This window comes from Chaetodon auriga, chromosome 1 (assembly GCF_051107435.1).
Source record: "Chaetodon auriga isolate fChaAug3 chromosome 1, fChaAug3.hap1, whole genome shotgun sequence".
In the NCBI taxonomy this organism is placed as follows: domain Eukaryota; kingdom Metazoa; phylum Chordata; class Actinopteri; order Chaetodontiformes; family Chaetodontidae; genus Chaetodon; species Chaetodon auriga.
In genome coordinates, this window is record NC_135074.1 from 32,317,558 (window position 1) to 32,342,531 (window position 24,974).

The 24,974-nt window shown below is 49.7% G+C and overlaps 1 protein-coding gene across 7 annotated transcripts in view; it reads left to right on the forward strand.

Annotated features, from left to right (window-relative positions):
- The window catches only part of large2 (LARGE xylosyl- and glucuronyltransferase 2), a 151,787-nt gene that overhangs the window by 101,160 nt on the left and 25,653 nt on the right, over positions 1-24,974 (forward strand). For 4 of the 7 annotated variants that reach the window (XR_013077409.1, XM_076735545.1, XM_076735553.1 and 1 more), the window contains exon 2: positions 8,067-8,166. The exons of 2 other annotated variants lie outside the window; for them this stretch is intronic. The gene's annotated coding sequence lies outside the window, so the exon portion shown is untranslated. Of the gene's footprint in view, positions 1-8,066; positions 8,167-21,321; positions 22,341-24,974 lie in introns of those variants that run through there. One more of the 7 variants, XM_076735578.1, reaches the window with a different exon arrangement.

Genomic DNA, 24,974 nt, shown 5'->3' on the forward strand with positions numbered 1-24,974 from the left:
AGAAGCTTCTGAGCCTCTGATTGTTAAACCTGAGATTTCTGCGTGTCCTCAAATGCACCACCAAACAGATATTTTATCCTCTCTGCTCACAAATGCATCATCACATGTTGTTAATGTAAATGACATTGAAGGCAACAAAACATGGCTGTGATGGATCGACTTCCTGCAGCGAGTTTCAAGAGTCTGACATGGACTGAAACCAGTTTGAAACCAGTTTGAAACCAGTGTGGCCAGCAGAGATCTGAACCTCAGGTCATTTGTTTTAAAACACAGAAAACTTTAAAACATAGAAATACTGATGAAGCAGGTCGATTGATGGAGTTTGGACACAGAGACGTCCTTTTGTCAAACTACAGTTTCTGAGGTGATTGACTGATTGATCGATTGATTGATTGATTGGTTGTGACCTTCCGTCAGAGGCCTGTCTGACCTTCGAGCCTCCCTCTCTGAACGTTCCTGTCGTTCATACAGTTTTAAAGCTGATTGAAAGGAGTCGACTCTCAGCCGCGTCAGTCTGAATGAAGCTCACTCTGACTGTGATGCAGAAGCTGTTGTTGTGTTTGTGATAAATAGTGACAGAGAGGAAGAGGAGGGACAGCTGAGAGGACGCTGAGTCAGGATGAAGAAGTGACAGAGGAAGTGACGAAGAAGAAAAAAGAGAGAGACAGTTCAGTGTTTGAGGAAGGTCGAGCTGCAGCTCCGTCGGCTTTTTCCCTCCATCGACATCTTGAGGTGAAGATGATTTTCACCCGCGGAGATAAGATGAAGATCATCTTCACCTAAAGACGATTCTGGGAAACTCAGAGGATCCAGATCAACACGATTTCACGCGCTGCAGCGACCCGACAGCTGCAAACCCAGACACACGCCGTCGGTCAGTAATCGCATTTCTCAGGTTTTCAGGGATGCAAGACGCTTCCAGATTATTACTGTGTGTGTGTGTGTGTGTGTGTGTGTGTGTGTGTGTGTGTGTGTGCACGTGTGTGTGTGTGTGTGTGTGTGTGTGCGTGTGTAGTGAGTGAAGAGATTTTGGTTGGTCCTCACAACTTCAAAGAGCTGTTTGAGGCTTCAGACTTAGTTTGAAGGACTAGATTAGAGTCAGGTTTAGGTCAGGGCCCGAGGTTTAGGCTGGGGTCAGGGTCAGGGTCAGGGTCAGGGTCAGGGTCCTGTTCTTCATCACATGTGATGCACAGTCTTATTAAACTGCCATGAAACAGCTCTGACACAGATGTTCAGAAACCTTCATATAAAACATGACTGCACGTCTGAAGGTGGACGAGCGTGTCGTCTCGGGGTTCATCCTGTCAGGTCCCTCCTCTGACCTGAAACCAGCGCTCCAGAGATCAGAGTGGGTCGGTCCCAGTTTGTCTTCTCAGCTGTCGAGCTGTGGAAACACTTTTCTTTGGACTTTCAGAGACGCGGTGGAGCTTCAGGAACTCGTGGATTCAGTTTTGATGTCACTACATGAAGACTCTATTTATAGCTCTAACTGACGGACTTGAACGCACCACGTTAATGTACATGAAGATGCTGCTTCATCGCTCTTTAAAAAGCCTTTTCCCTCCTCGCTCGCTCTCACGTCCACGCTGAATGTACGAGAGCTCTGTGTGGGATGTACCTGAGGTCTGCAGCGTGTGAGCGCACCTCTCTGCTCCTACACGTGTGTGTGTGTGTGTGTGTGTCGTGACTCTCACTCCTCCTGCGTGTTTCAGCTGAAGCTTCGTCATTACCTCCGTCGTCGTCTCACTCAGGAAGTGACGATGATCCTGAGGAGACGAGGCGTGGCGCCGGGACGAACCGCGGCTCGGCTGAAGCTAACACGAGTAACAGGAGAGGAAGCAGAGAAGAGCAGGATGAAGGAGATAAAGAGCGAGATGATTTATAGTTTTGTGTAAAAGCGGAAATGTACGAAACACGAGCCGTTAATCTGGTTGATAAATAATGCAGCGTCCATTTAGCCGATGCTCCTGAACTCAGCGCCCTGACTGAGGAGGGCGTGGACGCTGGAGGATCAGCTGCTGAATCTGACTCATCTCAAAGTTTCTGCTGAGTCGCCGTGGTCGAGTTCGCTGATGTCCGCGAGTTTGAAATCGCCTGGACCGAGTGGAATCGGCTCTGACGTGAACGTTCTGCTCACTTGGTCGCGTTTGTTTCTCGTGGATCTCGTCGTGTTCGTGGCGACGCCTCAGCAGCCGCTTCGGTGTTTGACTTCCCGCTCTGTCTTCAGACGGAGACGCTGCGTGCTGATTGGAGGTTAATCGGAGTGTAAACGTGGCAGCGGGTTGTGGATGTTCGGTGTGTGTGTGTCAGGTCTCACGTCCACGTGCGTGTGTGTCGCAGCGCCGTGCGACAGTTTGACCTCAGCTGACAGTTTCCTGCTTTGTCCTTTTTGTTCAGCAGAGGAAACGAGAGAGAAGCTGAAGTGACGCCAAGTCGAGGACGAAAAGACAAAAACCTGTGAGATGAACTTCAGTAACGAGCAGCTCGACGCAGAAAACATCAAAAACTCTTCAGTTTGATTCCAAAGGTCACATTTTATCAAAAGGAAGGAAAGATTTATTTAACGTGCTCATCACAAACAGCCGAAGACGTTCAGATAGACGTTCGCGTGAACTGACGTGTCAGAGCAGCTGGAGACGGTTCACAGTGATCCTCTGATGAACGTGGTTTTAATGTGGACACCTGAACTCATCACGAGTGTAAACGTAGTCAGGAAATGTCTGAGCCTCCGATCGGATGCAGACCTTTGAGCCTCTGATCTGGATCAACTGATGAGACCGTTCAGACTGGCTTGAGACCTGGATCTGATTCAGGATCAGGTTCAGATCAGACTGTAAAAGATCAGATTTCACGTTCTGTTTGCCACAAGTGAGAGACGTCCCCTTCAAAGAGAACGTTTCTGTTCACTCTGACGTTAAAAACAGATCATGTGACTTTCAGCTGAGCGTCTTCGTCTTCGTCTTCTTCTTCGTCTTCGTCTCCGTCTCCGTCTCTGGTGTCGCTCTCCTCACCTCGCAGCACCAGGTCTCGTCTGTCTCCTGTCAGGCTGTCAGATTTAGAGACGTTTTAGGGTTTTGGACCTGGACCAAAGTGGGCTGAGAAGCAGCCGGCTGTGGGCCAGAACCAGAACCAGAACCAGAACCAGAACCAGACAGGTGAACCAAGGTCCTTCACGTCATGGATCTGACACGACGTGCCGGCTTTAGACCGCTGCTGGGCCGGACCGCTTTGACTTCCTGGTTCATGTAACCGTCGACGTCCTGTTTTTATGGACAGACGCACGTTTGACAAATGGAAGAATTCTACTTTTCTGTTTTTCTCTGGTCAAGGTTGGTCGAAAGCACACACACACACACACACACACACACACACGCCGCCCTCACATCACGAACCGAGTCGAGGACATGGAATCGGAGCAGCCAGGCCGGGCCGAGCGAGGCCTGGGCGGAGCGCCGCTGTAGCTGCGGTGTAATGGAGCGCAGAGCGACGCTGTGATAACCTCATTATTCTCCAGCTCGCTCGAAAACACTCCGCCAGCTCCACCCGCTCCTGGAGCAGCCGAGTCGATGGGTTAATCGTGCATGCAGAGTGGATATCTGAGCGAGAGTGTGTGTGTGTGTGTGTGTGTGTGTGTGTGTGTGTGTGTGTGTGTGTGTGTGTGTGTGTGTGTGTGTGTGTGTTGATCAGATCTTTGTGATAAAGACTAAGCTGCTGTTGTTCTGCTCCTTTCTGATGTTACTGAGCAGATTTACTTCACTGTACTTTGAAATGTTGGTTTTTTTCAAAGAATCCACCAATTTATTGACGTTTATTCTGAATATCAAGAGAAAAAAGCACTGAAAATGTTAATAATGATCAAAGAATCCAGTTAAATGTGATGATGAAACCACAGATCTCATTTTCTGACCCGAGTCTTTAGATTTTTGGTAGAAATCTGTTCGAAATCACCAGACTTCATTTAAAAATCTGCAGATTTTTTGGCGATGATTTTAAAAAGAAAAGGAGGATCTGCTCCTGTCTCGCCCCTCCCCCCATCTGAGGGGGAAGCTTTTACCCCCCCCCCCCCCACCTCCAACCAAAGCCAGAATCCCTCCCAGTGTCCCTGAACTCATCTGGAAATCTTTCTCATCTCAGCTCCTCCCTCTCACTTTCTCACCCGGCAGCAGCTTTTTGGCAGTTTCTTCTGCGCTGACAATTCACAGATTGAAAACCTAAATTCAGCCCAAACTCCGACCCGAGCGCTCGTCGGCGCTCTGACAGCAGACACGCCGAGGCGGTGGCTGTTTGTTCAGGCGAGCTGCAGACGAGTATCAGCCTGCGGTGAGCGTCTGAGGAGGCTGACGGATGAGGAGCCTGCAGGGGAAGGCCTGATGGTCCGGGGCGGGCGGGGGGGCGGACACGCTGTAAAACTGGGATCTTTGGAGGACTGAGGACTTCAGGCAACATCCACTCTGATATGTTTTCATTTTAAAACACGCAGCTCCGCCATGTTCACGCCAAGCGTCCGCCGTACTCCTGCTGACCCCTTTTACAAGAAAACCTCCAGGATGTGACGTGTGGAAATGAGACGTTCACTTCCTGGTTGGTCCAATCAGTCACAACGTGTCCCTCTCTGATTCGTCACACCCTGATCACATGACCCGTTTCCAGACAGCTGACAGGCGTCGCTGACCTCGCTATCCATGCTAGCTGCTGCATTTTATCGTGTTTCTGCTGCAGGGACAACAAACACCTGCACATGCGTGCTCGCCGTGTGTGAGTGGTCATGTGATGCACAGCCTCAGATGGAATGTTCTAATGGAAATTTGAGGAAGAGGAGCGCCGTCACATGTTTCCTGCGGTGGGAGAAGAAATTCTTGAAGTTTTGAGGAGACGCAGTGGAAATCATGTTTTATCCACGATGGATCAAACCGACAGAGATCCAGGAAAACTAATCCAGATGTTTCCGTCACTGTTTCTGTCTGAACCTCATTTTCTTGCTTCTGATGTTTTTTTTCCAAACGATTTCCAGAAAAAAGTAAACATGCATTCTGGGAAATTGAGGTTTCATCCCATCCAGTCATTTCGCTGTTTCTCGCCCCGTCAAACTTACTTCAACCTTCATCGTTACTTGGACGTGAAGTCTGGACCAAAGCTGATGTTCAGGGACAAAACAAGAGCAGCGCTCAGAAAGACGCAGCCCCCCTGAATGCACCGCGTCTACACTCGTTTCGTCCGTCGTCCCTCTTGACCTGTTTTTGTCATTGTGTCGAGCCTTTTCAGACAGCTGCACCTGCAGTTTGATGCCAGGTGATTTGTCCTCCGTCCTCCGTCCTCTGTCCTCTGTCCTCTGTCCTCCGTCCTCCGTCCTCTGTCCTCCGTCCTCTGTCCTCCGTCCTCTGTCCTCTGTCCTCTGTCCTCCGTCCTCTGTCCTCTGTCCTCTGTCCTCTGCGTCGTGTTGCTTTGAGAAGTCGCACATCAAAGAGCTGATTGGCCGACCTCCTCTGCAGCCACACAAAGCTGCTAATTGGCGCTCGGTCCAGCAGAACTGAGAGTGTTTGTGATGCCGATCGAGTTCAGGGACGTGATCTGAAGCCGCAGCTTAGATTTGATGGACGGGGTCTGCAGAGACCTCCTGTGAAGGTCGTCTTCCTGGTCCGATTGGACGGTCTGGGAGAAATTCTGATAATCAGGAGGATGTTGATGCTGTTTGACTGTACGATGACAGAAAATTAAGCTTACTCAGTTGTTTTAGCTGCACTCAGTATTTTACTGATCAGAGGGGAAAAACTGGTTATTAAGAGGCAGAAAATTAAGATCACAGTGGGAGTAAACAGCAGATTTCAACTGGTCGACCTGGCTTCCTCGCTTTGTTTCGGGCTCTGCTTCGTTCTGTTTGTGAATCAGACCAAAGGAAGTGAACTTGGATTAACTCTGTGAGAACAGAGTCGTGTTTTCTTTAACATCGCTGTTGATCCTGAAGACGGTCCAGTGGATTCATCCATTGGCCGGAGCCGATCGTAACGTTCATGTTTCCGTCTTCGTGAGTGCAGCAGCTGTCTGTCCGAGCAGCCTGACGGTGTCGACACTCAGGAGCAGCTCGTGAAATGAGACAGAGACTCAGACTTTGATGGAAACGATGATGCTGATGCGTCTGTGTGTTTAATGATGTGTGTGCGTCTCCTGCTGCTCTGCCGTCACTGCGACACACACTCACATGTAGAAAGCATGTGAGAACATACGAGAACGCATTAGAACAGAGCAGAGGAACCAGCAGAGGAACCAGCCCCTTTGGATTGGTGCGTTTTGGAGACAGTGTCTTCGTCCCATCAGTGTTGTAAACGTTTATCAGGATGAAGAGAAGATTTCTTCTTCACTGCTGGAGGACGACACGAATAATCAGATGACTGATTTCAATGGATCTGATTCTGTTTACTGCCAGAAGACAAAAACAGACAGAAATTACCCACGCTCACCCTGGGCAGGGCGGGGTAGTCCCCCCCTCCTCCCCCAGGCCGTATCGAGCAGCTTTAATGGCTGCTGTTGTTTCACACTACAAGCCAATCTGGCGGTGCTCCTGCAGCCATCAGAGGGCTGTTAGCACACAAACAACAGCAGCACTCCTGCTATCAGCTGCAGTGAAAACAGCCCGAGACCTCCTGCAGGTCAGAATGACTCCGGCACCCCCCACCTCCACCCCCCACCTCCACCCCCCCTCCTCTTGGTGTGGATGCAGATTAGACTGTCGGCATGCGTGCTGAGGCTTTGTCTCTGGCTCTGGCTCCGATCGGGCTCCTGACAGGCGTCATGTCGCCTCCCTCCGTGGTGCTGGGCTGCAGAGAGGAGCTGCCATCTGGACGGAGCGCAGCGAGGACGACGTGAAGACAACGCTCTCGTTTTGTTGGGTTTCTTCCTTTTCTTGCTTCACTCCTCCCATCTGCCTCCTCCAAAAAAAGTTTGAGTCACAGATCCGTGAATATGAAGGTTCATCAGGCTGAAACGAGTCTCTGAAGTCACCACGACGGCCATTAGTTCATCATTTACATGCAATGATCGCGAGGTAAACATTAGGCACACAGTTTGTGCTGATGGTCTGACCTGAGGCCGAGCGTTCTTCTTCCTGAAACATGTCAACAGTGTTTTAGGTCATTAAAACGCAGATTTTAAAAAAAAATCCCGTCTGAAGTCTCTGTGTATCTGCGTTTCCATGTAAAACACAGCGTTTCCACAGGAAACGTTATTCATCTTCACAGGGAAACGATGATGTCACTGACGCTCATTGTTGTTCTGTTTACTGATCGAGCGTCTGGAACAACAAAGATGGAGGTCAGCTGACGTCTGTTAGCACTGCGAGGCCGTGCGCCTGAAAGGTGTGAAATAACAACAAATAGATATAAAAGAAGGACAGTGAGCTCACGACAAAGCGCACGATGTTCTTTTCTGGTGTTTCTGACTGTTGATGTCGACTTTATCGCCACCTGCTGGCCCGGCATGCTGGTTTTCAGATATTTTGGTCAAACGAAGGTCGTGTGGGCAGTTTCTCTTTAAACGGAGGGATGTTGGATGTAAAAATATTCGTACATGTGTGGTTCAGGTCTGTCACTCAAGACTCCTCTGCTGCTTCAAGTCCTTATGCTAAGCTAAGCTAAGCTAACTACAACACAGGCTTTACTAACACAAAGAGCTGATCTGTGTTTGAAGTCAGTTGAACACGTTTCCTCGTGGTTTTAACCACCGCTGCTCGTCACGGTCGCTGGGCGCAGTTTCTTGAAAAGTTCGTATCATCACGTTGGCGCAGAAACGCTGATGATGGCGACAGAAACAAACCAAAGAGCAGCGTCGTGTCGCCTGTCTTTAAACACGACAGCTGAGTGTCTCTCTCTGCCGTTTGATTGACAGGTCGATTGATCCTCCATCGCTCGTGTTGTTTTTCGGTTCACAGAGCTCAACGCGAGCCTCGTCTTTCCTCCTCTTTGTTATTTCCAGTAGATTTTTTTGATGTCTTTCACATTTCTTATCTGATAAGTAATCTTCCAGGCCTGTCATGCGCTGCATCTGTCATCTCACGCCTGTTTGCTGATTCGCAGGCTGGATTTTCTCCCGGAGGTCTCCGCCGGAGCCGTCGACTGAGACTGAGCAGCTTCTCGTCACAGTTTGCCCACGCTGGGATTTACATCTGCGAATCTGGTGAGGAACAAACGCTTTCTTCTTCTTCTTCCTCAAATGTCACACTTTCTCTGAATGTGTGTGGGAGTGTGATGAAGTTTTGCTGTCTGGGAGGAAACAGGCTGCATGTGAAGTGTAAAATTAGCCGTGCATGTAGACAGTAACAGGTGTAGTGTTGTAGCGAAAGAGGGATTCTTGGATGTTTTGGCTCTTTGTTGTTGATCCCTTTGTGTTTCCTGATGATGCGTACACCTCGGGCTTCAACGTGTTAAACTCTGATCATCACAGCGACGCGTCAGTCGACTCAGCTTTGTTCTTTGCTTCTTATATTTGTTGGAAATTATTCATATGTGCTTGAAACATTGTTGGCGCAGCGGCATGGAGCTCTGTTCAGAGGAGGAAGCTCCACAGAAGCATCATGACAGATCAGTTCTGCAGCACATGCGGCCTGTTGGGACATACGTGTGAACAGGGTCGAGATGTGCTACGTTAGCCTGCGCGGTGTCAGGGCCTCCGGTTGGTTTGGTGTTGTGCTCATTAACAGCTGAGCCAATCAGAGCTTCTCTAGATGAGATCAAATGTTTCTTCAATCAACGTGACTAATGTTACCTTAGCGGCCTCAACCACAGAGGATGACGAGCACGTGATCTCATGCTGAGTAAGAACGTGCCGCACCGCGGCGCCGTCAGACACAAGATCAGCTCTCAGGTGGCGAAAGTCTCCAGGCTTTTCTGGCTCGTTAATAAAAATGTCAGCCGCTGTGATATTTGCTGGAAGGCTGTCGGATGCGGTCGAGATATCGCTGATTTGTTCAAACGTGTCAGAGTTAATCAGCAGAAAGAGCAAACAGGAAGAAGACACGCAGATCTGATGATGAACCGACGGCGCTCAGAAAGCGACTCTGCCGGTCACATGTATGAGCGTCACCTTCACATCTGACCAATAAACAATCTGATCTGTGTCCCTGCTGTCAGACGTCCTCTGGCAGCAGCCGTCACTCAAGTCCTTTTGGCCACAAAGACTTTAGTTCGGCACAGATCAGTCAGGTCACGTCGTACCTGGATCTGGATTCGGTCAGTAATATTTCTACATAAATACGTATTTCTATTCATCATACTTCATGTTCTGTGTGAACGAGCTTCACATGAAGCACAGATCTGATCCTCACTCACATTCACATCCCAGTTCAATAACTTGTTGTGTTGACATCGATGTGCAGTGTGGGCGTATTTTTGTTTTCCTCTGGGAAACCGTCGGTCATGAACACTCATCGCTGTGTAGGAGACGCTGTGCTGCTCTTTATCGGGGGGGGGATTCAGCTGGTCCTCACCGTTGAAGACCAAATAAACCCAAAGCACACTGAAAACACTCTGAGATTTTCAGTGCAGCGTAGTGGGCTCATTACTGCCCCCCCGAGGCCGGAGAGCCTACTACTGAGAAAAGCAGCATGTAGTACACATGTAGTACTGCACGCTGCATGCATTGGCAGCACGTAGCAGGCGGCTCCGAAAACAGTCGACCTCAGCTGTATGTTTCATGCCATTGGCCACAAGGGGCAGCAGCGAGCTGAGGCGAAGGAGACGCTTCCTGAACTTTTCAGTTTTCAACATCAGCAGGTTCTCATGCAGTCGATAAGACAGACTGTGTGTGAACACCTGACCACAGACTCCTCATACCAACGCTTCAGTTTCCTCCTGCCACCTCCCAAAGACGGCTGCACTGGCTTTGTTCTAGATGAACCCTCATTCAGCTGTAAAACACGGCGTCGACACACAGCCTGCTGCGTGTGTCCTGTTCTCATGCACGAATGAGTGAAAAGCATGAAAAGCAGTAAATAGGATGCAGTGGGACTGGTTTGGAAACAGAGGGAGTGTGAGGCAGTGTTTTCATCCCGATAAGATAAAAGAGGCAGCGGCGTGTCAGCCGTCCTCCCTCGCTCCCGCGGCTGCAGCAGCAGCAGATTATTTAGAGTTTGGGAATAAACGGCCTCTGAAGTCAGTGCAGCACGAGGATCCAGCAGCAATCTGTCAGCTTCATCACAGCACACACAGCTGCTGGTCGAATTAGCTGGGGGAAGGTGTGTGTGTGTGGCCATGTGTTACTCACGTTGTGGGGACATAAATCTGTTTATAGTCACATTGTGGCTGATGTATGACTGAGTTATGGGGACCGGTCCCCATAATGTCCATCACGGTCATCAAGGTCAGGGTAAAGGTCACAGTAGTGGTTCAGGAAAGTCTCCAGAGGACGAGTGTAAGCCAATGTAATACCCCCCCGTGATGGAAACACAGCTGTGTGTGTGTGTGTGTGTGTGTGTGTGTGTGTGTGTGTGTGTGTTAAAGCCTCCTCTCACCCAGCATGCTTAGGTCCGCGGTGTGGGCGGCTTCTGGAGGTGTTTCGATCCCAGTTTAACCAAACATCTGGAGCAAAAACTTTCCAGTCGATGAACCAGGTGACGTGTGGCACCTGTGTGACCTCCATCTTTCCCTCCTACGGTCGATAGATCCATAAAACGCAGCGCGCTTTGATTTGGTGATCTGCAGGTCAAAAGGAGGCTGTTTAGCTGTGGTGTGTGTGTGTGTGTGTGTGTGTGCGTGTGTGTGTGTGTGTGTGTGTGTGTGCGTGTGTGTGTGTGTGTGTGCGTGTGTGTGTGTGTGTGTGTGTGTGTGCGTGAGTGCGTGCGTGCGTGTGTGTGTGTGTGTGTGTGTGTGTGTGTGTGTTCAGGGTGTGAACACCACCCAAACACCATCAGCGCACGTCCAGCCGCGGCCAACGCTGTTAGCTGACATTGTTTCTGTGTCATCGTGTCCCCCTGAAGCTGCTTCTCCCTGCAGCTCGTTCAGATCTTTATGGTCACAGTTTAAAAAGAGTAACTGTTGTCCTCCAGACTCCTCGTCACCTCCTCCTGCGTCCCGTCGCACCTCTGCACGCTGGCTTAGTTTTCGATCCACAGCTGGACGTCTTTTCGCTCACTTACTGACCAATCAGACTCATGCTGGCTGTTTGTCTTCCAAAACGACACGCAGGACGTCACACAAGTTACTTTGTGATTCGCCTCCTCTGTGCTGCACGCTCACATATAGTAATTTTATTCATTGGCAATATAAAATGTATTGATCAGCTGAGCTTTAGATAGTTAATCAGAGCCTGTAGTAGATCTGTGTGTGTGTGTGTGTGTGTGTGTGTGTGTGCGCGTGTGTGCACCTGCTGTGTGCAGACATGTGACACCTCTGACTGATTGATGAGCTCTGCTCGCAGCTGCAGATGACCTGTAAGACTTGTAATGAGCTTTTACAAGGTGACAGCCAGTCACACATACACACACACACACACACACACACACACACAAACAAAAGTTTTGGCTCCCACCACGGTTTCCAGACAGAGGTGACCTGATTCTTCCACAGGGCACGCACCCACAATGCCTCGCTCTCCTGCTCCTAATCCCCCGACCTCTGACCCCTCCTCTACACAAAGCCTGTGATTGGACGGATAACAAACATTAGAGACCATGTGATGTGCTGATAGGGTCGTCTGGGCTGCTGGAGGCTTTGTGTTTAATTAGCTCTTGTTCCCAGGAGGGGGGCAGCTTATGGCCGGGGGGGAGGGGGGGGGTCTCTGTCAGGGTTTAGAGGTGAAATGAAGCCCCAGGTCTGGGACTCACATACAGACTGTGAGCTTCTCAGTGGACTGAAACTATTGAACTGTTCCACTAATGAGAAAAGAAGCTCAGAGAAAGTCTGTGAGAGTTTCTGCTGGCGGTCTGTGTCCTAGTGAGGGACAAAAAGGTGTTTCTGACTGAAAACAATCACCTGAAACACTAAATCAACTGAAAATAAGATGGAAATAAGATTTCCTCTGTTTCCTGCAGGCTGTTCAAATTAGCCGAGCTGCTTCTGTGTTCGTCCTGTCGTGACCAAAGTCGTGTGTCGTTCATCACTTCATCACTTCATCACTTCATCACTTCATCACTTCATCAGTTCATCACTTCATCACTTCATCAGTTCATCAGCTCACAGGGACAGAAAATTAATGAACCGACTTAGTTTGGGGATTGAATGTAGAAGTTGAAGTGGCGAACAGGCCGTCACAGTTGACAAATGTCTGAAGCTGTTTCTCACATAAACAGTGTGAAGGAAACACTTTCTAACTGCTGATTGGACGTTTTCTACATCACATGACCCTAACTCATGGATTCATTGAAAAACAGAGGTTAATTAATCCACACTGAGTAATGAACTCAGCGGCACCGAGCAGCAGACGTGTCGGCGTTCCAAATCGTTCTGTCGGGCCCTTTAAACGTGTGTTGTCCTCGTCCTGATTGGCCGGCTCTTCGCTCAATCAGCTCCGTCATGAAAAAAAAATCTTGTCAGAACAGATTGAAACGATCCTCAAACGCTGGAAATAAAAAGCGCCGTGAAGATAAATTCCTTAAAGGTTGCAGCAGCGCGGTGAGCTCCACGGCGCAGCGCCTCCTCCCGCAGCGCCTCCTCCTCCTCCTCCTCGTGGGGAGTAAACGACGAGGCCTCCCGTGAAGAGGCCGTCTCCTGCGTCTGTTGTGACCGCAGAAGAAGTGACGGCGAAGATTGAGGGAGGCGACGTGTGATTTGTACGGTGAGAAGCTTTTATTAATGCATGTCGCTGCTTCTCCTCACTGTATCTGCTATCACCGCACACACACACACACACACACACACACACACACACACACACACACACCTCCCCTCGCTGTCAGAGAGATGGATCTCTGTTGGTGGATGGGAAGAAATGGAGCCGGGGCTCCGCAGGGGAAATGAACTCACACCTATACTTAATCATTTACCTCCTCCTCCTCCTCCTCCTCCTCCTCCTCCTCCTCCCCTCCCCACAGCCTCCTCTCTCTCTCTCTGCCTCCTTCTGTGCCTCTCTCGCCCTCTGGTACATCACTTTTGAACTGAGGAGTCGCCACAATCTCTAAATGAAATCCCGACTCCGCCTGAGCTGCAGCAGCTTCCTCTCGGCGCTCTGACTCACCGGGACGCGATTCTGCTGAACGGCGGCCAAAAGGGAGCGAGGGTGAAATCCAGCTCCACAGCTGTTCTGCTGTTGTATAATTGGTGTCAAAATTGGCTTAAATAGAATGAAGACAATGCAGAAAATGTTCATCTTGTCTGTCGTGGCAGCAGAGACCTCAGGAAGGTGGAAGACCTCTGAGGTCTGTCAGACGAATCTGCTCTTTCAGGATCTTTGTCCTGTTCCAGGATCTGCTTCTTTTCTCTGTTTTCTTACATCCTACACAAATTATTATGACGTAATCATCCATGTATGATGTCATTTAAATCGTTCTCAGCTGGTTTGAGTGTTTATGCCAAACAACTCCAGATGCACGTTGGAAGAAACGTAGAAAATGAGACACAGATCAAAGACGATCTGACGAGCGAAGACGAAGCAGATCTCAGCTTGTTTCCTGGTCGTCCGTCCGTCCGGCTGGTCGTCCGTCCATCTGAACATCCACTTGGACTCGAGGATGAACTGATTAGAATTTAATGGTGAAAGGTCAAAGGTCACGGATCCTCGTGAATCTCAGGAATCGAGTTTGCGAGTCTCAAAAATGACGACTTTGCAGGAAATAAGAGAGTTTCTGATGGACTGTTGACTGCAGCTGACGGTCGAACACAGAAAACAGTTTTCAGGTTAATTAATAGATAAACGATAGACGGGATCGTCAACATGGAACCCTGACGACAACAAACCGCCAACATTAAAGGCTTTAAACGATAAGATGAGACTTTTACCACCATTAAAGATTCATTACAAACAGTCCTGCAGATCTATGAACCAACAGGCGTCTTGTTTTTTTAGCGGGATGCGTGCGAGCGCCGAGCATCGGCCGTCACTGACCCCATCAAAGGTCTGATGTTGGCATCGGGTCCTGAGCTGACCTCAGACCAGTCAGCGGTTGAAGCCTGACAGCAGGATGAAGGCTCGGTCACCGCAGCGTTAATGTGTCCTGGACAGAAATGGCAGCGTGTGAGTCACCACGTTAACAGAAGCCTGACGAGGCCTCGCAGCCTCGCAGCCTCGCAGCCAACGCGCTCGCATACACATGAATAACGCCGTATGCAGGAAACGCTGTTATCTCAACTTCACTTTTCACACGTTTTCTGCCACTCAGCTCTTTTTTTTGTGTATATGGAGCTGATATCAAAGAAGTGAGGAAAGAACAGAAGGAAGATGAAAATGGATCAATCATATTTATTAACTTTAAAGTGGTCACTTCAGGGCAGGTCTGATCATGACCAGTAAAACCTTATTTTTAGACCTGACATCAGGTCAGATTCAAACAGGCTTCACAGCTCAGTAATAGGTGCAAACTTCATCAGTCCCGTCCTCGATTTTACAGGAAACCTTTTTCTAAATTCAAAAATCATCTGACGGTCGTATCTGATTGATTTCCTGCCGTCCAGGTGGCCTTCGCTCCGGTCCATCCTGGTCCGCTCTGGTTGTCGGTGTTGTTTGGGCTGAGTCCAGCACACCTGGCTCATGTCAGAGTTCTGGTCCACGTGTTTCCAGAAGCTGCTAACTGGACCTGATTCTCAGCCAAACGCCAGCAGTGACTGACGTGCCTCAGCCGGCCGTGCTGGGACAGCAGACTCCCAAAGACCTGAAACCAGTCAGATGTGGTGAACGCTTGGTTTGACCACAGACAGAAGGGAAAGCTCGCGATCCTCATGAGCAGCAGTCAGACTTCCTGTGGTCACTAGAGGGCGCTGTCGCCTGAACGGCTCTGAGGCGACTGATGCTCAGTTGAGTTCAGCCTGGAGTCACTGCGGGTTAACATGCAGCGCTTGTCGATCGTTCGTCTGACAGCCGAATCAGGAAAACGAGTTCATGAAAACACGTAAATGCGGCCGTCTGACGCGCAGTGAAGGTGACCACAGAGTGAAGGAGTGAACGAGGCTTTGACAGACACTCAGTCACTCAACAGGAAGGGGCTCACTGCTCACCAGATGTTGGCTGGCATCCTGGTTATTTTTGAACTGGAAAAAAAGGCCGAAGAAAAAGAGATGGAGCCGTTAACCTGTTGCTCAGGTGTTTCGCTGCGGGCCTGGAGGCGTCTCAGATGGTGCTGTGAGCTGGAGATGATGTGTCGACATTTTACGTGTTTCTGTGACTCGTGTAGCTTTCACATCACACGGCTTCAGCCCGCTGTGCTGGACGTGGTCCTGCTGTGTGTGCGTGAGTGTGTGTGTGTGTGTGTGTGTGTGTGTGTGTGTGTGTGTGTGTGTTATGCAGAGCGTGTCAGCGCTGCTGTCTGGTCCTGTTAACGCTGACGACTGACGGCCGTGACAGCACAGAGATCCACAGAGAGCAGCTTATTAAGACGAGGGACGGGACGAGGCTGCAGAGGGTTAGCAGGGCGGCTGTGTGTGTGTGTGTGTGTGCGTGCGTGCGTGCGTGCGTGTGCGGGTGCGGGTGCGTGTGTGTGTGTGTGTGTGTGTGTGTGTGTGCGTGTGTGTGTGCGTGTGTGTGCGTGCGTGCGTGCGTGCGTGCGTGCGTGCGTGTGTGTGCGTGCGTGCGTGCGTGCGTGCGTGCGTGCGTGTGCGGGTGCGGGTGCGTGTGTGTGTGTGTGTGTGTGTGTGTCTTATTCCTTTCCAGGACGGACAGAATGTCTCAGAAAAAGCAAACTTGTCACAAACCTGCCATATTTCCAATCAAACAGCCGTTGACGCTCATTGAAAGCGAGTCAGTCTTCGGCTCAGTGGATTAAACAGAACCAGTTCGACGGAGCTGACTGCTCCACCTCTTTCCAAGCCCAAAACAACATCACCATCAAATAACATTTTCGAGCCGTGAACTTGCTCTGGTTTAGTTAGAGAAAGTTTTGGACGTGTGGGACTCCGTAATGAGAGACGTCGTCGTCCGTGGACGAGCGTGTGGGCGGGCAGCGACCCTGGAGCCTCAGATGGACCGTGCTATCTGAGTTGGGGTCAGGGAAAGAGCAGCTGGTAGTTTGGTAGCCTGCAGGCTCTCGCTCTGCTCCTCCGCAGAGCTTCAGCTGCAGCTCCACCACATGATGGAGCTGCCGTCGCCTCCAGGTCGCTCAGCTCCATGGTTCTACTTTTTACTGCTGTTTCCACCAGAAACACTGATCTTAGAGAGCCAGTCCCAACAAACCCCGAACAACCTGATCTGACCTCTGAAGGAGGGATCTAGCTGAGCATGTGGGGGCCACTGTGGGACCAGTTAGAGCTCAGGTTTCACTCTTCATTATCAGACACAACTTCCATCTTTACCTCCTCGACTTCATCTTAATGCTAATGCTATCAGCCTGCTAATGCATCTGCATGGTGTCACAGCTGGTGACAACAAAAGACACCTGAGGCTGAAGGACGTTCACGTCTGTGCAGCTCAGACACGACGCTGCTGAACGTCTGGAGGCTTTGAGACACTGAGCCTTGAAGGGTTTCTGGGAGCACTCTGTGATCCAGACGCACTCGGGCCTTGTTTCTGTGACGTGCTGCTGAGGAGTTATGGAGTTATTACTGCAAGAAAGAAACTTTTTAAAGGCAGAAATCTCAACAACTGGACAAGCAATTGCTGACTCACCTGCATCGATCAACCCTGTAAACCCCAACAGATCTATTATGGTATGTTTGCATGAGAGGACAGGCTAATGTTCAACACCGCTCTCAGCTAGCATTCAGCTGCACCAACAACACAACCAGCTGATGTAGGACCACCCACCCAGAAGCAAAGTCTGTCCTTTTAAAGCTTGAACTGTAGTTGAACAGTAAGAAGTTGCGGCGTGCGCCTGCTCAGACGTGGGCTGCAGAGATCCCACACATGGACCACGAGCACTGTGATTGGTTGGCTCCATCAGTGTTTTGTTGTTGTAGCTGTTAGCATGTAGCCGTCTGGATTTTAACATGGGATTTACACAGAAACTGATGATGTGCCCAACCCTGATGATCAGTCAAACAGGTGATAGATGCAGAGGTAAACTGGTGCTTACTGTTGTCTTTGTTTGACTGATTGTACTCGACCAATCACGATCAGCCAACACCTGATGGCACCTGGAGCTGGAGTCTCCCGTCACAGTGGATATAAACACGGTACATTTCAGTCTGTTCGTGCGGTGGAAACAGCTAAAGGAGGGCATGGAGCGCTCCCCATACGCTGAACTTTTTCTTTCTCGTTAGAGTTCATCGTGTTTTTCCAGAGTTATTTCAGAATAAGTTTTTCAAAGCAGGAATCTCAACAACTGGCCAACAATCGCTGAGTCACCCGTATCGATCGGCAAACCTGTAAACCCAGATCTATTACGGGCTGCTGGCTCTATAGATTAGACGTTATCAAGCTGTGTTTCTGCTCAGAAACAGCAGCTGAACATACAGAAACTGACTGCTTATAATAGAGTGTGAGCAGAGCCTCTGACCCACGCTGCTGTCCTGAAGCGGACTGTGTGTTCGTGGATGTACAGTGTGTAGGCAGCCAGCTCAGAAACACACAGAAGAGCTCTTTCACAGAGTGTGTGTGTGTGTGTGTGTGTGTGTGTGTGTGTGTGTGTGTGTGTGTGTGTGTAAACTGCGGGTCTATTGTCATATTATTTATACAGTCGGTGTGGGTGGGCAGCGCAGAGCCAGAGGGCAGCACATGTTTACAGTGAGAGATCCTCTCTGCAGCGCTATCAAACACTGATCCTCTGCTCTGAATTTCAAGTAGCTCAGCTGATGTTGTCCTTAAAAACAAAGTTGTTTTTCTTTTTTTTCACCACTTTTGGTCCTTTTTTATCATCATTCCTGCTGACGATCCTGGTGCTGCGTGATGAACGAATGCATAACTGGAGGAAGACGTGTGAGGAGAGACGCCTGTGCAGAGTGTAGCTCCATCTTTGTGATGGAGATAATGGAGCACGTTTTCAGTCTGCCTCCCCTGGAAGGCATTAATGGGGTTCACATGAAAGGGAGCTGAGAAAGGAGCTCAAACCCCGACTCCTCTCACGTCCACGCAGCTGACCGACCGCTGCAGAGGTGGTCATGAATGTTGGATCGTCTGCTCCAGAAATGGTCCCACAATCCAATGCTGGAAGGGTTTGGAGGAGGAGGAGGGGCTTCTGAAGGTGTTCAACCATCTGACGAGCACACCGCCATCTTAGCGGCTGCATCTTGATGGTTTACGTCAGGGTTCAGGAAGGCATCATTATCCAGGTGAAGAGGTACAATAGATAGATATGGACTCACTGTGAGGATTCACTTCAAGTCTTGAGACAAGTCCTTGGTCCCCACAAGGTTAACCTTTAGCGTTATGATGAACATTTGACTCACAGAGTTCAGATCATGACCAGGGTTTGTTCAGGGAGGGTTTGAGTGGAAGGTGGAATAATTCTTTCCGTGTTTACATCAGTTTAGAGGAGTCTTGGTGCTCGGGGGCGCCGTGGGGCCGGTGCTTAAAGATAATGAGTCAGCTGAACGTCTGCCGTCCTGAAACTGAAGCTGGAGTCTGAAGGGAGGGTCGCATCGAGGAAGCAGATCAGAATGAGAGCCTGAGAGTCCAGACTTCCCTGGAAGTCAGGAGGAGGGTGGAGGTGCAGCAGGTGCGAGGGGTAACCCAACACCTGCCCCCTGCCCTCCACTGTCCACTGACTCCCCTCTCACCCACCTCCTCCAGCAGACTGTCTGTGCCTCCGTCTCTGCTCCTCTCTCCCCCTCCTCTTGTTTATGTGCTACCAGCCAGCACTAACACCCCCCCGTGGGCCCATAAACCTGACCTCTGACCCTATAACAAGGAGGGAAGTGTTGGTGTTAACTTGTCAGGTCGTCTAGAGGACGGTCAGCTGATCCTCTCACACCAGAACAACACGCAGCCAGAGGACAGCAGGCAGAGAAACAACATGTTTTTCTTGGAGTAAATTGCTGAAAGTCTCGTTGGCCTCCTGACCTCCGTTTGTTAAAACCCGGTTTTATCTCAGAGGAGGAACAACGGTTCACACTGCAGTGATTCTGGCCCTCTCTCTTCCCTGAATATGAAAAGTTAAAGATGCAGCAGAGACTTCTTTGTTGAGGACCGACGCTCCGACAGTCTCGTGGGAGCAGCTGTTGAATGCTGACAGGATGTTTTTGTGTAATCCATCAGAGAACATCAAGTCACCAATATTTGCTGTTGATAGAACGTTTGTCATCGTGTTCTGTGTTCGTCATGTTAAGTTGGACAGAAGTGAACACAGACTTGATGGACTTTTATACCCTCTGGAAATGAATGGACACCAACAGCTGCCTGACGTAGCAGGAAGATCAAAACTGTGGCAGCTGCATGTTTGCAGACAGTCGGTGTGATCTGCAGTAAGAACAAGGCAAACCTCTGGTGAGAAGGTCTGTAGGTTTGTTCCTGGTGAGAAATCTCCTGAAACACCAAAACAACTGTGTGTTAGTGCCTCTCAGTCCTGTTCGACTTCCTGTCTGCGGCTCTCAGCTTCAAGCCCATTGGTTCCTGCTGCATATGTAAACCTTTAAAAACAAATATATCGTTTTGTTTATTAAAAAATGATTCAGTAATTCCACAAAACAGCCACTCACGTTTTATCAGTCAAACAGGAGGAAATAGAGCATCAGTGAGGGTCACTGATGTGTTTTTAATGGAGCTCAGAGGAAGAAGATCAATCAGCTGTGACTCACAAACACTGAACTGTTAGCGGTTAGTGGTTAGCATTCACTGTTAGCTGGTGCGATCAGGTCGTATTGGCAGACGTCTTTCTGTCTGTTAGAGAAGCAGATTCTTGTTTTAGAATACGGACAGAAACAACCAATCAGACTGAGGCTGATGGAGCAGAGGGTTTCGTGCAGAGGGTCTCGTACAGTCAGTCTCGTGCAGAGGGTCTCGTACAGAGGGTCTCGTGCAGAGGGTCTCGTGCAGAGGGTCTCGTACAGTCAGTCTCGTACAGAGGGTCTCGTGCAGAGGGTCTCGTACAGAGGGTCTCGTGCAGAGGGTCTCGTACAGTCAGTCTCGTGCAGAGGGTCTCGTGCAGAGGGTCTCGTGCAGAGGGTCTCGTACAGTCAGTCTCGTGCAGAGGGTCTCGTGCAGAGGGTCTCGTACAGTCAGTCTCGTACAGAGGGTCTCGTGCAGAGGGTCTCGTACAGAGGGTCTCGTACAGAGGGTCTCGTGCAGAGGGTCTCGTGCAGAGGGTCTCGTGCAGAGGGTCTCATGCAGAGGGTCTCGTACAGTCAGTCTCGTGCAGAGGGTCTCGTGCAGAGGGTCTCGTGCAGAGGGTCTCGTACAGAGGGTCTCGTACAGAGGGTCTCATACAGAGGGTCTCATACAGAGGGGCGTTCGGCTACATTACAGTACTTGCAGTGAGAGATTTGTGTTGGTGATTTGAGTCTGTCGCAGCAGCTGAAAATAACCTGCTGGAAGCAGCGTGGATGAGGGAGGACGTTCCCACAGACACAGTTTACTCTGCAGAAGGTGATGACAGCCGTTCCTGGCGAGGCTCATGTGTGGTGTCGAGTTTCCCCCGAAGCTACGACTTCAGATACGCAGAGAGAGTTTCTGTTTCTGGAGAAGAGATAAGAGCTGCAGGTTCCTCAGCCTCTCTGCTGATCTCTGTCCTTAACGAGGCATCTATCAGCGGAGCTTCGTTAGCTCAGGCATGCGGCGTGTTCCGACTGGTTCTCGCCACAGCACCAAACACCGGGGGTCTGTGTTCTCTGTAATCACACTGCACTCGTGTTGCATTTGTTGATGTGGGACTTACCTTCATGCCTGCAGGCGCACGAGAACAGAGGACAGACTAAAGAGTGGTAAAAGAGCGGTGAGTAAACACCTGAACGCTGCAGGTGTGTTTGTTCAGCGGCGCCAAGAGGTGTGCAAGTCACAGCAAGAGGGATTCAGCATCAAAGGCCACTTCCTGTGCAGGCTGTATGTTAAACCCAGACCTCAGTCTGGAGTCCTTAATCCTGGTTTAACTTTGGATCAGTTACTGTTTGACCGCAGCGTCCGGACGGCGTTAAATCTTCCACCTTCAGGTTCAGAAGCTCGGAGAGTGATTTGGTGAATTGACCGTCCTCTTCGTCACTGAAAATAATCCAGATGTGTCCACTGACAGACACGCAGCAGTAATCTGAGGTTAGCAATAATCTTCAGTCAGTTCAAGACTGAAAGAATCTCTGAACTGTTCCAGAACAGGTGGAGTTCACCTGGTTTGGTGTGAACAGCTTATGGCGGCTAATGTTAGCTCGTGTCAGATACTGGAGATGTTGGCCTGCTCTGAGTCTGTTCCTGTCAGGGATTCAAACAGGTGTGGCGTCGTGCGCGTTGACAGCTGTTTCATTCTTGGCCAGGGCCAGAAAAACGAGCTGCGTCCTCAGCGAGCGGCAGCGGGTGGATGAGACGTTCGCAGCTGAAGATGCTTTAATGGTCAGTTGAAGAAGTTCAAGCTAACTGCTGCTGCCACAGTGTCACACCTGCAGGAGGAGACGCTGCAGCCTGGTTTGGGTCAAAGAAGCAGAACAACATGAGCACAGTGTCAGAGTGAATGAGTGGAAACGCTCTGAATGTGTGTGACGATCAGGCAGAGTCCGTCCTCAGCGCTCAGGCAGCCTCCTGTCATTGTTCATTGGCTGAACGTGGACAATGCAGAGTCCTGTCAGCCCTCCTGAGGCAGCCCAACACAAACGCTCTCCAAGACTTCTGCATTCCACAGCTTAAAAAAACCCACAAAGCTCCTCTCTATTATTCCTGACAGTATGTAAGGTGACACCGCTCCTTTCTCCCCGTTATTTCTCCTCTTTCCACCTCTCTCCTCCCATCTGTCTGACGGAGCTCGGCTCGTTTCAGTAAAAGCCTGCAGAGGAGAGGAGAGGGGAGGGGGCTGAAATCAGAGCCGCTCCCGCCGAGGTGGAGGCGATTTATGGCGTGTTTGTGCACGGCGAGGAGGAGGAGGAGCAGTGGGAGGAGAGCGGCAGAGGGAAGGAAAGGAGGGCATGAAGCAGCGACAGAGGGTGAAGAAGTGGGACAAAAGTCTGCTGAGAGAGAGAAAGAGTTGTGGAGTTTATTGTGGGAGCTGCAGAGCTGTGAAAGAGGAGGATTATTAAAGAGGAGGAGGAGGAGGAGGAGCAGGAGGAGGGGTGAGGAGGAGGAGGGGTGAGGAGGAAGGGCGCTGAACTTGGACTGTGAAGCACATGTTTAGATCACACGGTGAGCAGCAGAGGAAATATCAGGTAAGACAGAGCGAAGGTCCTGACCGGGTCACTGCTTCAGGTGTGTTAAGAGACAGGAACAGGAAGACATGTTTACCTGTGTGTGTGTGTGTGTGTGTGTGTGTGTGTGCGTGTGTGTGTGTGTGTGTGTGTGCAGATTGTTGATCTCTCAGCGTCTCCTCTCGTCAGGTTTCTGTCTGTTGATTCATCAAAGCGTCTTTTTCATCTCTCAGACGACCGCTGACTTTTGTTAACCTGTGTCCTTTGAGGTTTTATTTCAAGGCGTCCGTCCACCTGCCTGCTCGGCGCTCGTGAGGCGCTGCTTTCCTCGATGCGTGTTGTGATGTCTAACAAGCAGACATGCTGCTCTGCTTTCTGTCCGGGCAGATAGTTTTGGTTGGATTTGTGCAGGTTTGGAGAGATCAGCGTTTGTCCTCCTCAGGTCTCAGCGGGAGATGTCTTACCTGAGAGAGTTCCAGTGAAAAGATGAGATTTTAAGATAAAGAAATGTAAATGAAACTCTGTTGTCCTGCGTGAGGGGGGGGTTGTCTCAGAGGTTGTTATCTGCAGGCCGGGCTCGAGACGACGAGGCCTTGAGCCAAGATTTACTTTTCCTGAAGCCGAGAACTATCAGACTATAAACTGCGTACATGGTTTAACTCTGTTTAAAAGCAGATAAGACTGGAATCCGTCTCCATGAGGACGTGACGACAGGCCGTAAAGTGAGCTCAGTGCACCAAACACACATTTACACTGACCGTGCTTCACTCAGTCGCTGTTCATCAGAGGCCTCAGCAGCATCGTCAGAGCACACACACGAGAATCTCACACACACACACACACACACACACACACACACACACACAATGTGAGACAGCACGAAATTGGAAAGCACTTTTTAAGATGGGAGCTTCTACCAGCTGACAGATTAATCATCAAACTCACCAGCCGCTCAAGAGAAAATCATTGTTTGTGTTTGAAGTCCAGCAGTTTGACGTCTCAGCAGCTGATGTCCCTCCCTGCGTGTGGACACTGCTGAGCGGACAGAAAGACACTGTGTTCACTTATTGGCTGTTAGAACCACAGTGAAGAGGAAGCAGGAGCGTCTGGAGAGAAAGTACCAGAGTCCCTTAAACACCGCAGAGTTTTCTGAGCCGTTGGGTTCGAAGAAGCTTTATCAGTTTTGTTGAAAACCGTCTGCAGCAGATTCTTCATTGTTCGTCCCCTCTTTTCACTCCGGCTCATACCGGACTGACACATTTCGCTCTCTGTCTGCGTTGTGTTCAGAGGTGCCGTGATGTCATATTTCAGCAACATCATCACTGATTGGACAGCTGTGCGTTCTGCACATGCTCAGTAAATTAGTTTCCCTAAAATGTGGCTGAACATGCAGCTTCCAAAATATGATTGCAGTGAACAATTAGGAGAATCAGGTGAACACAGGAATAATTGGATTATCAGTTCAAGAACAATCAGAATGTCAGAAACACATTATTGATAAAAATCACGTCCTTGAATGAAGAACAAAGATGTTTTCTTAGTTTGTTTTAAACCTAAATTTGTATAAAATATGGAAACTGCGTTTTGACGTGTAATTTCTCTTATTTTACAAACGTTTGAGGAGTGAAAGCTTCTTTTACTGAAATATAATCTGAAAATTATATTAAACTTAAAGAAAAGTTAATAAAACAACCTCCGTGACGTAATGACATAACATGACATCAGAACTGACGCTGACGTTCAGTCGAGTCTGGAGGTAAAACGTCATCCGGTCTGACTCTGAGTGATCACCTGAGTCGTTTCAGGTAAAGAGCACCTTGATGTGTCACCTGTCCGGTGCTAAAAATAGACTCATCCGCAGCATGACGGCGTGGAAGCTGAACATGATCAGTTCATCTGTGGCGAGGAGACAAAGGAGGGAGGGGATTCCCGCCTGCGGGGAAATGAAATGAAAAGGTCGTAAACCCACTAATCCACCTCAGCTTTGCTCTGATAAATCACAAAGAAATACACGTGACCTCACGGAGCGGGCCGGCACGCCGGCAGATTAAGCCGAGCGCCGCCGTGACCTCAAGGAATCAAATTAAAGTCAGAACAGGAAGCGGAGCCCGCCGTCGACGGCCGGGTTCCTCGTTCCTGAAGAAGAAGAAGAAGAAGAAGAAGAAGAAGAAGAAGAAGAAGAAGAAGAAGAAGAAGAAGAAGAAGAAGAAGAAGGCAGGAAATGATGGGACACGTCAGGCGGACAGAGTGAACGCTAACTTCACTGACTGAGTGATGAAATATGCATCTGTGTCACGGCGGGATTTCACTCTCCTCTGACGAGGGTCTGTCCGGCCGTGAGGCAGCATCGCTTCCATTAACATTAAAGCATTCTGAGAAGTCGGCTTAAAAGTTTGAGGCAACTTCAGAGTAAAGAGTCAAAAAAGTCTGATGAGATCGTTCTGAAGTGGTTTGATGCGGAAACATTTGGAGGGAGGAAGAAACTGATGCGTTGATGCAGCGTCAGCACTGATCAGCGATGGCTGCATCATCCATGTGCTGGTCATACATGTTGTGCTAGTTTGCAGTCAACCTTAATGATTTGAGGACAATTAGAATGAAAAATGAGTCATTTTATCTCAGAATAATCTCATTCTTAAATGAGACAGCTGAGGG